Consider the following 15,083-nt stretch of genomic DNA (forward strand, 5'->3'; position numbering starts at 1 on the left):
GTGTGTGTGTGTGTGTGTGTGTGTGTGTGTGTGTGTGTGTGTGTGTGTGTGTGTGTGTGTGTGTGTGTGTGTGTGTGTTGTTTGTGTGTGTGTGTCTGCTTCTCTGCTCCACCTGTATGTTTAAATCCACTTTACACTTCAGTCCTTCACTTCTTTAGTCAGCCAGTAACACATCTGTTTGGTTTAAATCTTGCATTGTCCATTCATACATTAAAAACATTTGTTTTGTCAATGTCACACTGGAATTCAGTGTTTCTGCTATCAGTTACTTCTCTTACATTGGAATGAACCCAATACGTTCAACAAAGTGGAGTGTTGGGCGAGTTACTTCCAAAATGTCATACAGTACATATTACTGTCTTTTTAAAGTAATAAGTTACATTACAATATTACTGTCTCTAAATGTAATGAGTTACACTACTTTTATATTACTTTTGAGTTACTTTACTAAAATAACCGCAAAATAATGGCTAGGTATTTTAAATGCTAAAATGTAGTTTAGTGCAGCTCATTATACATCCAGTGAAGGGCGATGTGGTAGCATAACCACTGTGTAGGCCCTTAAAGCTACTAACAACTTGTATTACACGGCTTGGTTGAATACTCGATTCTGATTGTAAATTCTTAACATGTGACACGTTGTTAATACAGTACAGACCACTGTCAAGGACTGTAATGAAGGTTGCTAAGGAGGATCAAGAAAGAGAAAGGAAAAGAGGTTAAAAGACGGAGCGCTAGACGTCAAATAAATCACCAGAAGAAGGCAGAGAGGAAGTAAACAATAACAGGACCCGGAATGGGCTCGGTTGTTTGTTTAGTATATGGCCGTGTAATAAGCGGGACAATGTGCAGCGAGGCGGTCATTATGGGGAGAAGAACACCCGACAGACTGATCAGGGAACCCGACGTGAAGCGCACAATTTTTCTCTGGTGTCGGAATGTCTCGCGATGTAATTGAATACTTAAAAAACAAAACACCATTTAATTTTGGGTTGTAACGGGTATTATATTACCCAAATTTCATTAGTAATGCGTTACATTACAATACAATACATTACTGTAACACCCAACACTGACAAAGTGTGCAGCACAGGTTTTAGATTTGATCCACTGGTTTCTAATGTGAAATCCAGCCCCCTGTTTACACTTTGTTTTAAAATGCCTCTTGGGCAAAAACATCACAAGTTTACAGTCCTTAACACAGCGCTAATGCTTCCCCGAGAAACACAGAGCAGGAAATAAGTCATCAGGCTCTCATTGGTCTCCTTTTATTCCTCAATTTCTCAACTCCAGACAGTTCTCAGATCCGGTAACGTGGCTTGTTCCTCAACGTCTCTGTTGTTTAGATTCCTCCTTGTAATTTGCGGAAGACAAGGCACAGAGAAATTGCTGCGCTTCAATGGACCAGAAAAGTGAGATCAGATGGCCACTCGAGGCAGCTGTGAATACACCTGTGAATGGCAGGTGTGAACTGACATATTTAGAGCTGTCTAGATGTTATCGGATCACACGAGAGAAATATTAAGGCCAGGTGTAACCAGGGCTTAAGATGAAGGAACTGTATCAGGATTCGTTCTAGGAGAGTTTGAAAAATGTACCCCCTTTTCAGAGTACAGTCAAAAAAAGTTATTGCCTTTAATTTGAGAATGTCGATTTGAACGCCAGATGAAAGGTGTTGGAATTGTAACCCTTCACATATATCCCAATCATAAGGGATAAAAGGTATATAGGTTCCTTGCTAATGGTGTTTTTCATGCTATACTGTAGCCTCAAATCGGGAACTTCACATGAAAATACACTCAACACATTGTCAGGGTTGAGCGAAGCAGGCAGGACCCAAACACAGATTTCACAGAAAAAACACCTTTATTCCAAGGTCAAAATGGGAACAAAACAGAACTCTTCCCCGTGACACTGTCAAGAAACACAAGGAACTCACAAAGACTAACAGAAAACACAGAACCTAAAAGCACACAGGACTAATCAAACCAACAAGAGACAGGTGAGGAGGGAGGAGAAAACACAGGGGCACCAGGTGAACACAATCGGGTAATCAGGGAGGGAAAACAGACAGAAAGCAACAGGCAAGACAGGGGGTGAACACTTTACAAAATAAAACAGGAAACCAAAGACAGAAAAAGACAAGACAAAACACAACACAGACAGATCGTGACACACATGAGTAGGAATGTAAACACCCTCAAAGCCCTTAATGTGAGGATGAAAGTCGGCACTTAAAAGGATAATCCCAGTCAGTTACATCTCATTGTACTCACCAAAATACATCCATCTTTCTATCTATCTATTTTTATGTTCACACTACTGTTGCTCTGCCATGTGTTCGAGGTCTACGTTTGAAATGCTCTGCGTGTGTGTGCATGTTGATCTCTGTGCCCCTCTCACCAGAGTTTAAAGCCTCGGGATAACTGAAGTAACTGATACAGACCAGAACCCCCCTGTGTATGTGCAGCCCACTACAATATGTGTATATGTTCAGATGCCCACTCACAATGTGGATGCTTTATTTAGCGTGCACCTTTTGTATACAGTATATGCCTTGTAAATACTTACATGTACATTACCAGCATTGAGGAACATTACCCGATGTGTTTAAGTGCTTTTAGAGTGAGGGCAAAGAGTTTCCATGTCTCGTCTTGTCCTCTGCTGCATTCAGATGTCGGATCAGTTCTTGGTATGTGCGACTGAAACCCCTCTTCTTAAACAGAACTGATGACTGTCAGGAGTCACCTTAAATCTAGCCGCGGCTCAAACATGTCTGAACACTAGCAGCTACACATTAACCTGTGTATGAGCTTTGAGTAAAGCACGTTAGCTGGTTATCGTTCTAACAATTTAGGAAAATATATATATATTTGTTGTAATATGCTTCAAATACAATCATGTAGTCAGTCAACAAATGTGCTTTAGATGTTTGACATTGAGAATAAAATAGGTGGTAGGATTTTAAAGGAATAGTTTGACAGCTTGTCAGTTTGCTGAGAGTTTAACGAGAAAGATATGAAAGTTAATCAGACCAGGGTAAAAGCAGCAGAACCACAGAGAATCATTCCTGCCCATAATGTCAAAACTGAGAAGCACAAAGAAAAACTATTTTGCTAACAAACCAAAAGCCCAGAGGCAGCATTACAGTTGCACTGAAGCTCTGATCTTTTCATTTCATATTGTTTCTTTCTGTCAACGTTGATAGAAATGTTATGTTGTGCTGCACCTTCGTTTAATAGTTAGCTATTTCACCTTTTTGTCAACAGTCAAAATATACCTCATAGATGTCTGTTCAGAAAATAAATGGTTCAGCAAAAAAACTAATTATAACCTCAACACCAGATCCAGTCTAGCCGTTTCCCTCTATTTGCAGTCATATTTGTGGTTGTGTGTGATGTCGTATTGGATTTCAATACATCCTAAGGTTCAAAATGTCTTTGCTCCATTCATGTGATGGAGATGACCTTTCAATAACAGGTAGAAAAAAACATCACTGTCACAAAACGTAGCTTCAAACTGTACTTATAAATCAAATCAAATCTAAAACAGCTCCATTATTAATCTCAACAAAAACCTTTTACACTGTAGAACTATTGTATTGCATTACATTGTGCATGTGTTTCTATTTTCATGGTCACTCAGCATATGTTTTGTGTTGGAACTGCAGTGAGCAATCAGAGCGCAAATCCCCGAAAGCAACCGATCTCTTTTCTCAGCGACAAACATAAAAAAAAAACTTTTTAGCAAGTTTTAATAAGCAGCTGTATCAGTTAACATTGTGATGCCCCTGCACACAATAGATTGAATTACCAGCTGGCAGAAATCAGACCAACAAATGTACAAGCAGACAAACAAAACAAAAAAATGTGCGACAAATACATCTGGCGTTCAGACTCAGATGTAATGCCAACGTTGTGTGTGTGTGTGTGTGTGTGTGTGTGTGTGTGTGTGTGTGTGTGTGTGTGTGTGTGTGTGTGTGTGTGGGATCTTAGGCTGAATCATCGTTAAAACACATGTATTAATGTATTGCCCTCTGGTGTTAGTCTTGTTGTGTGATGCAGACTGTTGCAGGTGCCAAGAAAGGCGTTCATATGTGATTACACCAAGCTTCTGCACATGCTCTGACTGATAACGCTTCATAATAAGGCCATAATCACACACATTTCTCAGAGGTAACATCACGCTCATACAGGAAGTTGTCAGTTACTTATTCAGCTGTTTGGTGATGGGTAGGAAGTGCACAGTGCTTTAATTAGAGCTTGTCAGCTTCAAATGGCTGTCTGATTGGTTGGAAAGAGGTTAATGAGAGATGAGTTTAAATCAGATTAGGTAAAAGGGTCTAAAACTAGTTTAAATAAAAAACATTAAGTGGTGAATCTTTAGAAACAAGTATAACAGAAACACTTTTACAGTCAACAATAGCACTGCTGTTTTAAATCAATGAGCAAAGCGTGTTGAACTAAAGGTAACCATAGCAACAGTACTTCTGCTTTAAGTTAGCAATAATATAAAATGCAACATAAATAACTTGAACAAAGGCTGAAGATTTTTCAAAAAGTCCCTTCATTTACAAATAACAACTGTCTTTTTAAACTCTAGCAACAACATTCTTTTAAACGGGCCCTATTTGGCTTTTTTGGGTTTTGCCTTTCCTGTAATGTGTTAAATAGGTTTCAGTGCATGTAAATGGTCTGCAGAGTCTAAAATGCCAAAGTTCTCTTAAGAGGGAGTTTCTTCATTTTGAAAAAGCTTTGTTTTTGGCCAAAATGATGAAACTCCCTCCCGATTTCTCTCCAATGTATTTAATTCAACACCATCTTAAAGAAGACGCTGAAACATATTTGTACTCATTGGCTTTTACAGCATCTTATTTCTTGTTTGAAGTTTGAAGATGAGTTTGTTGGGGTTTTTTCCTTCCAAACAAAGGGTCCTGATGTTGTGATTTTGGCTATAAAGCTGGTGTGGGATAGCAAGACATCGTTAACCAAACCCCCTGTCACAATATGAAGTGGGATTGTTTAGTTGTCACAATACACGTTACCAGGCACAGATATGAATGTCTTAGCTGGTGCAGCTTAAGTTCGACTTTGTCTATTGTCTGTTTCTCAACAATCGAAGCAGAGGAGGTCACTGTTTGCTATTCTGGAGGAACAAAGGCAACACATTTTTCTTCTTTACTTCAGTTGCTTAAACCTGGAATGTCGTGGTTAACCCATAGATGCACATCTCCTTTGGAATCGTCTACCATTTCAGATCCGCAAAGCTATTTCCGTTCGCATCTGTCTTCCCTATAAACCATTTTCCATCACCTAGTTTCTCATCATCACCATCACTTCAGTCACATGCTTTTATCACATGGCAATACTAATGTTGAAGTATAATGTTGAGGTATAATGTTTTTATAATTTCTATGCTATTTTTATGTTTTTGTCTTTGCTTTTGTTTGCTTTGTTCAGCCCTTTGAGGCATTTCTTGTGATTTGGGGCTATAATAAATGTTGATCTGATATCCTGGCCATGTGAGCGCCCTCTTGAGAAACAGCAGATCCAAACCACCTATCCTCTCATCCTTACTGTTTCCTGTCTCTCTACGCAGCAAAGCCCATTGATGTCCTGAAGTTGCTGGAGCTGTCTGACGACATGGAGGGCGTGTCGCTGGAGTCGGGGCTCTGCACCAGCCGGCAGGGAGGAGGGGAGACGGACCTCTCCTATAAGATCGACAGGATTCAACTGAGCGCACCCACCAATCAACTCTTCCCTGGTAATATACCTGGGTACATATGAATGTATTTAACCAATGAGAGAACGTGACCTAATGTATGCGTGTGCATCTCTTTCAGATTCTCCATTCCCGATGAACTTCTCCGTCATGACAACAGTCAGAGCTGTGAAAGGCTCTCAGGTCTTTCTCCTCTCCCTGTTCGACTCGGAGGTACGCACTATGAAACGCCACACCAGGACGTTGAAGCCAAACGTTCCCTAAAGCCGACATCATGTTTGATACCGTGGCATGTTTTCAATGTGTTCATCACAAACTGTTGATGTATTTCATTCTTTGTTGCATGTTGATGAGGAGTTAGAGAGTTTTGGCGCCAATCGGAGGGTTGGCGGTTTGACCCCTGACCCCTGCAGTCAGCATGTTTAAGTGTCCTTGGGCAATGTTGTGTGTGAATATGTGAGTCTCCCCGGCGCAGGTGACACCTTAGGTTCATCCCAAAACATGATTTGGCCTCCTCTCTTCCCTCACTTTTCATTTTATTTCATTTTTATTTGTCCCGCTTATGGTACGCAAAACCAAATGTACAATAATTGCCAAGAAAACCTGACTCTACCAAAACACCATTGAGCGAAAAGTAGCAGGGAGAAGAATACAATGTTATGTGACCTGCCCCTTTCTAAAAAAAACAAAATAAATACAAATAGATGGTCTGCCCTTCATGATATTTTTTTTTCACAGCCAAACATAACAGTATCTTAGGAGACTAAGAGAAACACAAAAAAAAAAACGTATTTCCCACTTGACAGTTAACGGAAAGAAACAAAACAACAAAAAACAACAACACTTGCCTCTCTTCCTCAAGTCTTAGCACTCGTGTTTCCTCCTCCCTGTCTCCTCTGGTAGCTTCCTCCCTCCTCTCTCCTAGAGCAATTGGGATGCCCTTTATCGTGGCTTGTGTTGATCGATTTCCGGCTCAAGTGATCAAGGAGAGAGGAGGAGTCGAGGAGTCGAGGAGTCGAGGAGTCGAGGAGGGACATTGGGATAAACCTCTCGTGTGGCTGCCTCTGTATGAATGTTTGTGAATGGGTAAATGCTGACTTGCAAAAGTAAAAGTGCTTTCAGGGTTTGCAAAGACTCCAAAAGTGCTATATAAATGCAGTCCATTCACCATTTACTTTAATGAGATAATTCATCGTGTCCAGCGTACTAACACAGGCTAGACTGACAATCCTTTCCAACCATGCGCTCAGCAAGATTGGATCAGCATCACAGGTTGTCCGTTAAATGGAAATATGTTTTGCAAGTCCTGCAAAATGTTCTTGAAGATTTGCCAAAAAACGTGTAAATCCGCTGAATCTTGATTGGGGGTGTACATTTACATAGTTTTTGTATTTATTTAAGAAGTGACAATGCACATTAATTAACATGAGCACTTCATCATGTAAATGTGCCCGATTTAGCCATCGAGGCTCATTCTCATCTGCAGTCCCTGACAAATTGATGGCATTTAAATCACAGAAAAAACTCACAATTAAAACACAATATTACATTTTATTTGAATATATTATGTCAATGCAATACCTCTTTTACAATGAGATATCAAGTATATTCCAAATATGAAGAACCTAAGGACAGTAGCTGGAAGTTGTTGATAGCATTCTTTTAATTTTGCATAAAAACAACATCTTTCTTTTTGTCTCTCAGGGCACACAGCAGCTGGGTTTGGAGATCGGCCGTTCTCCCGTCTTCCTGTATGAGAACCATGAGGGTCAGCCCCCCCCAGAGCTCTACCCCACCTTCAGAAAGATCAACCTGGCTGATGGCAAGTGGGTAACTACACACGCATGCATCCATTCACACACTTTTAGCCTTCGATTTTGACTTAAACTTCAAACACAAGACAGGATTACAAAAGACCCCCGTCACCCCAGCAACACACGGTTCTGTCTCTGCCCAGAGGGGACATTTACATTGTAACAGCAGAAAAGAGCCAAAGCTTAATGTTACCTAAGAAGCATGCATACAGGAGTATTAAAGATAAACAAATTATAATAAAAAAAGTTACACAATTTACGAAATACACATCCTGTGACAGTTTTTGTAATTCTTTATTTATTTGGGATTATATTAAAAATGCAGTTTTGCAAATCATAAATGTTTAGAGACCCGAAAATGACAAATTAAATACCGAACAAAACTAGTAAAATAAGAAAACGAAAAAATACACAGGGGTTGTTTGAAATGACAATATCTACACATGTACACATGTATCTACTTAAACACACACACACACACATATATATTTATATACATAAATGCAAGCACATACACTACATATATACATGAATATATGTATAATATATGTAACAGTTCTGAGGATTTAGCAGCCGGGTATATATTGCACAGTTATTAACGGCATATATATATATTGCACATATTACACATATTGCACATAGTTGGTTGGTATTTAACAGCAAGGGCTGTTATAGTCTACTGTTGTTGTGTGTGTGTGTGTGTGTGTGTGTGTGTGTGTGTGTGTGTGTGTGTGTGTGTGTGTGTGTGTGTGTGTGTGCGTGCGTGTGTGCGTGTGTGTGTGGGGGTATGTGGGGGTCTACTAGGGGCCGTGGTGGTTATATAGTTTGACCGCTGCAGGAAGGAAGGACTGAATCCACCAGACTCCAGGACAGTTTCATCCCACAGGCCATAAGACTGTTCAACACCTGTACTTTTGAAAGAACATCCATAACATTCAACTGTTTTGCAACTTGTCAATATGATCTAATATATCATATTCCAATTACTTGCATATAGACTCTCCTTGCACTATTCTATTCTATTTGTATTCACTATTTTAACTATTTTATCTGTTGTATTGTGTTGCACTGTTGGAGGAGCCTGTCACCTAAGATATGAATTGTTACGTCTACACTGTAGCTATGTGCACATGGCAATAAAAGCCTTGAATCTTAGTCTCTGCTAAAAAAGATGGAAAATACGTTGAATTTCTTCTCCAGGTGGCACCGAGTGGCCTACAGTGTGGAGGGCGAGTCAGTGACTCTGTACCTGGACTGCGTCAGACTCGACACCCTGGAGCTGCTCAGAGGTCACGACTCCCACGTCAGCACCGAGGGGGTCACTGTGTTCGGCACACGCCTGCTGGACGAGGAAGTATTCGAGGTGTGTGCATATGTATATGTGTTTTATGTAAGAAGACATAGAGGGCAAACAATGGAGGTGATACTGTCTTCATTGTTTGGTTGAAACTTTAGGAAACTTTAGGAAAAACTGACAAAAAAACTTGGCAAAAGATACAAAGAATGATAACACACAATAAGCTCTCTTTGTTTGGTAAGTAAGCGTCTCTGCTTGTAGCGGCTTGTTTAATTTGTCCATCAAATGAATAAGGCTTGTCTCCTTTACTGCCCTCCAGTGGCGGTGAGGATGTACTGCATATTTACCTCTGCTACAAATCATGACCTTATAATGCTGCAGATTATTGAGTAAATGTATGCAGAGGTCAAATATATGGCAGATCATTTGTCTTGTAGATGCCCTACACTATGTGTTCTTCTCCTGGTTCATCAGGTACCTGCAGGTTTCTTGCTTTTGAGTTTGTTTCTTCTTGGTTGAATGCACTTATTGTAACTCTAAATGAGATGTAATGTAATGTCCTTCATCCTGCAGTCCTGCTACAGCTCACAAAATGCAGCACATTATTCACAATGCGCTCTGGAAAAGGCTCTCCAAATCTTTAGCTGTGTTAAACCTTATCTGACTTTTATGAGCTTTGTTTTTATTGTGTCCTCAGCAGTGTGAGGGCATTTTGTCAGGACCCAAGTGTGAACCTCGGCCTGTGTTTTGAGTGCAATGTTAGGTGGTCCATCTGTTTAACTGAACAAACCTTCAGCTCATGTTTGGCCTGGACTCTCTTACATGTGTGTGGATTTGAAAGACCGTCTGCTGCCTCTCTGTTATGGCTCCACTTGAGGCTGAAGCTCTGGTGAAGATTAACTGCAGAGCGATGATAAAAGCGGCCCGTTAAGTCGCTTTGATCTGACCAAATGAACACATACAGTCGGAGATAAAGACCCGGCAGACAGATGTTTTTGACATGTCAGCAATTTAATTAATGGTCAATGAAGAGCGGTTACAAATTCTGCAATCCTGATATGCTTTCACTATTAAGGATTAAATGGTGGATCGTGTTAGAAATACAATCACAATAAGTTAAACTTGGTGAATGTTGCCCTTAATAAAAAGAATTATATAAATATATCCTCACAAGGTTTACTTGACAAAGCCTTCTGGCTCGTTATCAAGGTAGAAAAGTAAAATGTATCCCTTTTTGTTTGCATAGGGACTTATAATTACTTGATTCATGTTTACGTCATTTTAGTTTGTTTATTTTTCACTATAAAGGATGCACTTTAACAAATGATGTTTCCTATCCAGTAGTGGAAGTAACTTAGTTAATATACTCGACTACTTTAAAAAGTACCTTTATTTAACCAGATGAAAACATTGAGACAAAATCTCATTTACAATGCTGACCTGGCCAAGAAGGCAGCAACGTTACACATTCTTACACATAACACAGACATATAAAATACAGAAAGCACAACTAAGTAAACTTAAAGACGAAAAGCAGTCACTACATTGTGCACATTTGGGACAGTAAGGTACTCATTACTGCAAGAGCAGCTGGTGATAAGGACCTCAGACAACTTCAATTTAAAACCGGCTATAGGGACATGTGCCATCAGTTTGAGGCGTGTGATTGAAGGTCATTCCAAGAAAAACTCCTTTCTCTAGCCTCAGTCCGCACAGCAGGAACCTGGACCCGTATCCAGGCACTGGATCTGAGGTTGTAACAGTCACAAACTGGAGCAAATCTGGCACAAATGTACAGTGGAAGCTTACCATACTGTAGCTTAAAGTGGACCTATCATGCTATTTTAGGCAGTAATAGGTCTCAGATATATATAAAAATATAAAACATGTCTATAGAAGTGTTTTTTGCTCAAATACAAACAGATCACCCCATTCTAGCCATGCCTCATATCCCTCTATTTCACTTCTGTTTCAAAGGCTGATTTTGGGTATAAAGCTGTAAAAAAAAAGGGATAAAAGTTGATTTAAATAAAAAGGAGGGGGCTTGAGTTATATGCGGAGACCCGGCAGCTACTGTATAAATAAACTAAAATACTGCCGTGATGAACGCCTATGTCATGGATTATCAAGGATTATGTCTGAAACAGTATGGAGCCTCAAATGGCTTCTCTCTTGCCGGTTATACACAAGGGGGGGGGGGGGGTTGGGGGGAAGTTCCTTTTGATTTCCTGCATCTTCAACACACATGGCTCTCCAGTACAGGTTAGCTCGTGAGTGTTAGCGATGCTAATGTAAAATCCGACCATTATAACGTCCAAAAACAGTCGGGCCCATTGGTTTCGATAGCAACGTGTCTGATAGGGCCCGTGGTCACATTTAAGATATTACGTCATATTCGAAAACCCGGCAAATCTGGGATCAGCTCCCGTTGTAGCCCGTTTTTAGAGATTGGGTACCGGGGAAATAGAGAGAGGGTTTTATTTTCTGACGCTGCGTGGAGGTTCCCCTGACACACCGGGGACACATCTTTATGTACGAAAAGACATCAAAAAGTGCATTTTGCATGATTAGGTTCCCTTTAAATGAAAAATTTATAGGTACTTTTGGCCTGCACCCGAGTATTTATCCAGTTTATTGTATCTTTATACTTCTACACGTTTTGTTGTTGTGCTATTAGTTCCACTAACATTTATTTGACTGATGTTATCTACTTTTACTTTATACTTGAAACTTTAAAAATAATGATTCTCTTTTTATATGAAACCATTCCACCTTTACACACTTTAAAGAAGATTAACTGCAGCAATTTGCTTAGATTATTTTAATTGAAAAAAGTAATTCCCGTTCAATCACGTGTTTCAATGTGAAGATTTGCTGCTTTTGTTTTAAAATATAAAAAAGGAGTTTGTTTTTTATTATAGAAATTCACATATTTGTTCAGTTTTTTGTTTGTTTTATGTTTTTGTTACGCAGGGAAGAACATCCAGCAGTGCTGCGATAGTCGATGACCCCCGAGCAGCAGAGACTTACTTCTGGATTACATCCCAGACTGCGACGCTGCGCTGCCCTAACAACAGCATCCTCTCTGAGGCCGAGGAGGTAAGCCTAATGAACCAAAAAAGAGAAACACGACCCCCTTTAAAGGCTTCAACTCTACCCCGGCCCATTCCTCACCGTAACAGACGCTGTGAGGCATCTCAGGTGTGCCATGTGTAAATCATGGCTGTCCTTGAAAGCAAAGGAGCCCTCAAGGGTTTCATTTTTCAGACGAGAAACCCAATTACAGTATTTATGACATTTCGAAGCAGATATGACAAAAATAACAACGGTTTCATGTATTTTTTGTCATATAGTTCCCACACGAGGAAATACTAGAACATAAATTAAAAAGATCACTCTGTAGGCGGGGTGTCACTCAATGACCGGGGGACAAATCCGGCCCGCGAACTTTCATTTAATGTGGCCCCACAAGAGCTTCTGAAAGAATATAATACGTTTATTATACGGTTACATGCCGCATTTACCAGAAGCACGATTGCCCATGGAAACTACATGTCCCACATGCATCTCAAATATGAATTTGTTCAGATTTGCCTTTTTTGCTTCAAAATTTCCTTGTGAATTCTCACTGAAGAGACTTCCAATTATTTGCCCTAGACTTCTGCTTTCAGATGTAGTTAATTAGAAGTTATAACCAGCTATCCCATAATATATCCAATGCAGAGGAAATAATTGTAAATAATATATAAGTTTATATTAAATATCTATATATTACCTTTTATTATAGTCTTAAAGTTACAAACCGCCCTTTGAGTCACCATAATGCTGATGTGGGCCGCGATGAAAATTGAGTTTGACACCCCTGCTTCAGGCTGTGAAGCAATTTGTTGGCATAGCTTAGTCAGATATTCAGCTTAACTCCATATAGGTATCATTATACGTTTATATTGCATGTGCCAGATGTAACAACATCAAACAAACACCATATGTTTGTGACTGAATACATTTCAAGACATTTTCTTTATTATAGAGCACGATTAAGCTTTTGCTCTGAGAAAAAATCTCAAAGTAATACGAATATGAAATTTGTTTTATTGATTGACGGTAAAGTAATTCATTTGAACGCAGTGGTGTTTCCTCTCTTACACAGACATATCTTACTTCTTGTTTTAAGTTTGACGCCCAGCTGTTTAATGTCCCTTTGCTATCGGTACGATAACCATTTAAAATAAAGCTTACAAATCCTAAAAAAGCTACTAGCCTCCAACGAGCCTCACCCTCGTTTATTTCTCTTTTTATCTTTATGTAATGAACATGGCTTTGTGGTCCAGTAGACTTTCCAGGGTCTTTTGTGCCAGTGTCCACACTCGTGGGAACCTTTAAATCCTCTTCAGCTGTTTGACGTATCATCGGCTACAGCTCAACACACTGCAGGATTTCCTGGTTTTATTGTGTTCAGTTGGTTTTATTGTTTCACCACCAGAAAAGGCACTTGCTAACGGCCAATAAATCGGAGTTTAGAACCTCCTAGATCAGGGGTGTCAAACTCAAGTACACAGTGGGCCAAAAATAAAAAACTGGGTACTATGGAGGCCGCACTGGTTCAATGTTTATTGCATGAACTTATTGAAAATGAACTTATTGCACGTATTAAACCTGGAACTAACAAAGCTTAAATGATTGCCCTTATAAAAACACATTTAAACCTTAAATAATCAAGTTGCATTCATTTCTTTGGCTCTAAATCTGCAGCTTTTCCGGAGCTAATTTCTTATGATTACATTCTCCACCAGGCAACAACAGCTTCAAAAAAAACTATTTCCCTCAAAGAACCAAACCAAACATGCCGTGTTGTCCAAGAACAAAGTGCAGAAGAAACATTGTTACATCAGTTTGCTGCCTCCTGTGATGCTATTCAGATAATTATGGCCATCTCATTCTCGGGTGCAAGTCATCAATGTTTGGGCTCAGGCTCTGAGCTGAGGAACCCTCAGGATTGAGTGGAAGGTGTGCGCTGCATATACCCGGCGGCCAGATCTAAATAGTAATAGAAATTATCCTGCGGGCGAAATTAAATCCACCACGGCCTGATTTGGCCCCCGGCCTTTGAGTTTGACACATGTGGCCTCGTGGCATCTGATAAAGCTGTATGCTCAACAGTCCTATCCTGACGAATTAAAGTAAAAAGGACTAAGCGTAGTTTACCATGTGCAGCCTTTGCCATGTTTTATTTTGAATGTACACTCCAGCTGATGGGTACTACTTCCATGAATCTGATAACTTAATAAGCTACTCTGTGTCCTCAAACTCACATTTACATAAGTTACATCATACACAATAACAGTTTAAACATTTTCTTTAAGTTAAATATAATTTTAATATATGTTTTTATTGAAGAAAGGATAACGATTTTAAATAATAAACATATATTGTTATTTTAATTATTTATTAAATATAATTGTATTTATCTTAGTTTGAAACCCAACATGACATTTATTCATACCGAAAAAAGAAGAACTGAATTAAAAAAAACATTAAATAGTTAGAAATAAATACATGGTAAGAATAATCTATTAATTAAAATGTTACAAATAATAAATAAACTGAAGTGACATTGCATAAGAGTAAATACCATTTACTAAATACATGAACAATATGGCATCTGCTCTTCAGGAGGAAAGTGTTCGAAGCTAATTAAAGTACATCTATCAAGCACTGACATTTCCATTTTAATCAGTTATATTAATCCATCAAATATTTGCAATGGTATGTAAACAACACCTAACACATGCTTACCCATTATGCACCGTCTCTGCTCTTGACCTTTCAATGGCCTTCAGGTGAGAGGAAGCCTAAGAAACATGTGCGGAGAGTTTGAGGAGTTTGACTACAGCGACCTGTATGAGGACGCTCTGTTTCCCACGGCGACAGCGGTCCTAATGCACCGAGTTACGAGGTGAGGCTTGAGCACAAAACGTTTTCTAGTCTCTATCATTTCCTCTTGTCTTTTTCTGACCCTCATTCATCTGTCCTACTGTGGACGCTTTCGCGGACGATCGTGGAGTACCGAAGACTACGACAACACAACGGAATATGAACAGGTGAACGAGTACGAGTACGAAGCGAATACGACGACCGCTACTGACACGCCGAGATGGAGCGGAAGAGATTTCTCTTAAACACCCGGGTACCGACTACAACTTATCACACACCTAGAGTTTGTGCAGTTTACGCTCTTTCATCCTGTGAGA

The 15,083-nt window shown here is 39.6% G+C and overlaps 1 pseudogene; it reads left to right on the forward strand.

The window, feature by feature from the left end:
* Positions 1 to 14,719, forward strand: part of LOC104957156 (collagen alpha-1(XI) chain-like) — a 16,714-nt pseudogene extending 1,995 nt beyond the window's left edge.
* Positions 14,720 to 15,083: the final 364 nt, after the last annotated feature.

Source organism: Notothenia coriiceps, unplaced genomic scaffold (genome assembly GCF_000735185.1).
Source record: "Notothenia coriiceps isolate Sejong01 unplaced genomic scaffold, NC01 NC01_scaffold00026424, whole genome shotgun sequence".
NCBI lineage: Eukaryota > Metazoa > Chordata > Actinopteri > Perciformes > Nototheniidae > Notothenia > Notothenia coriiceps.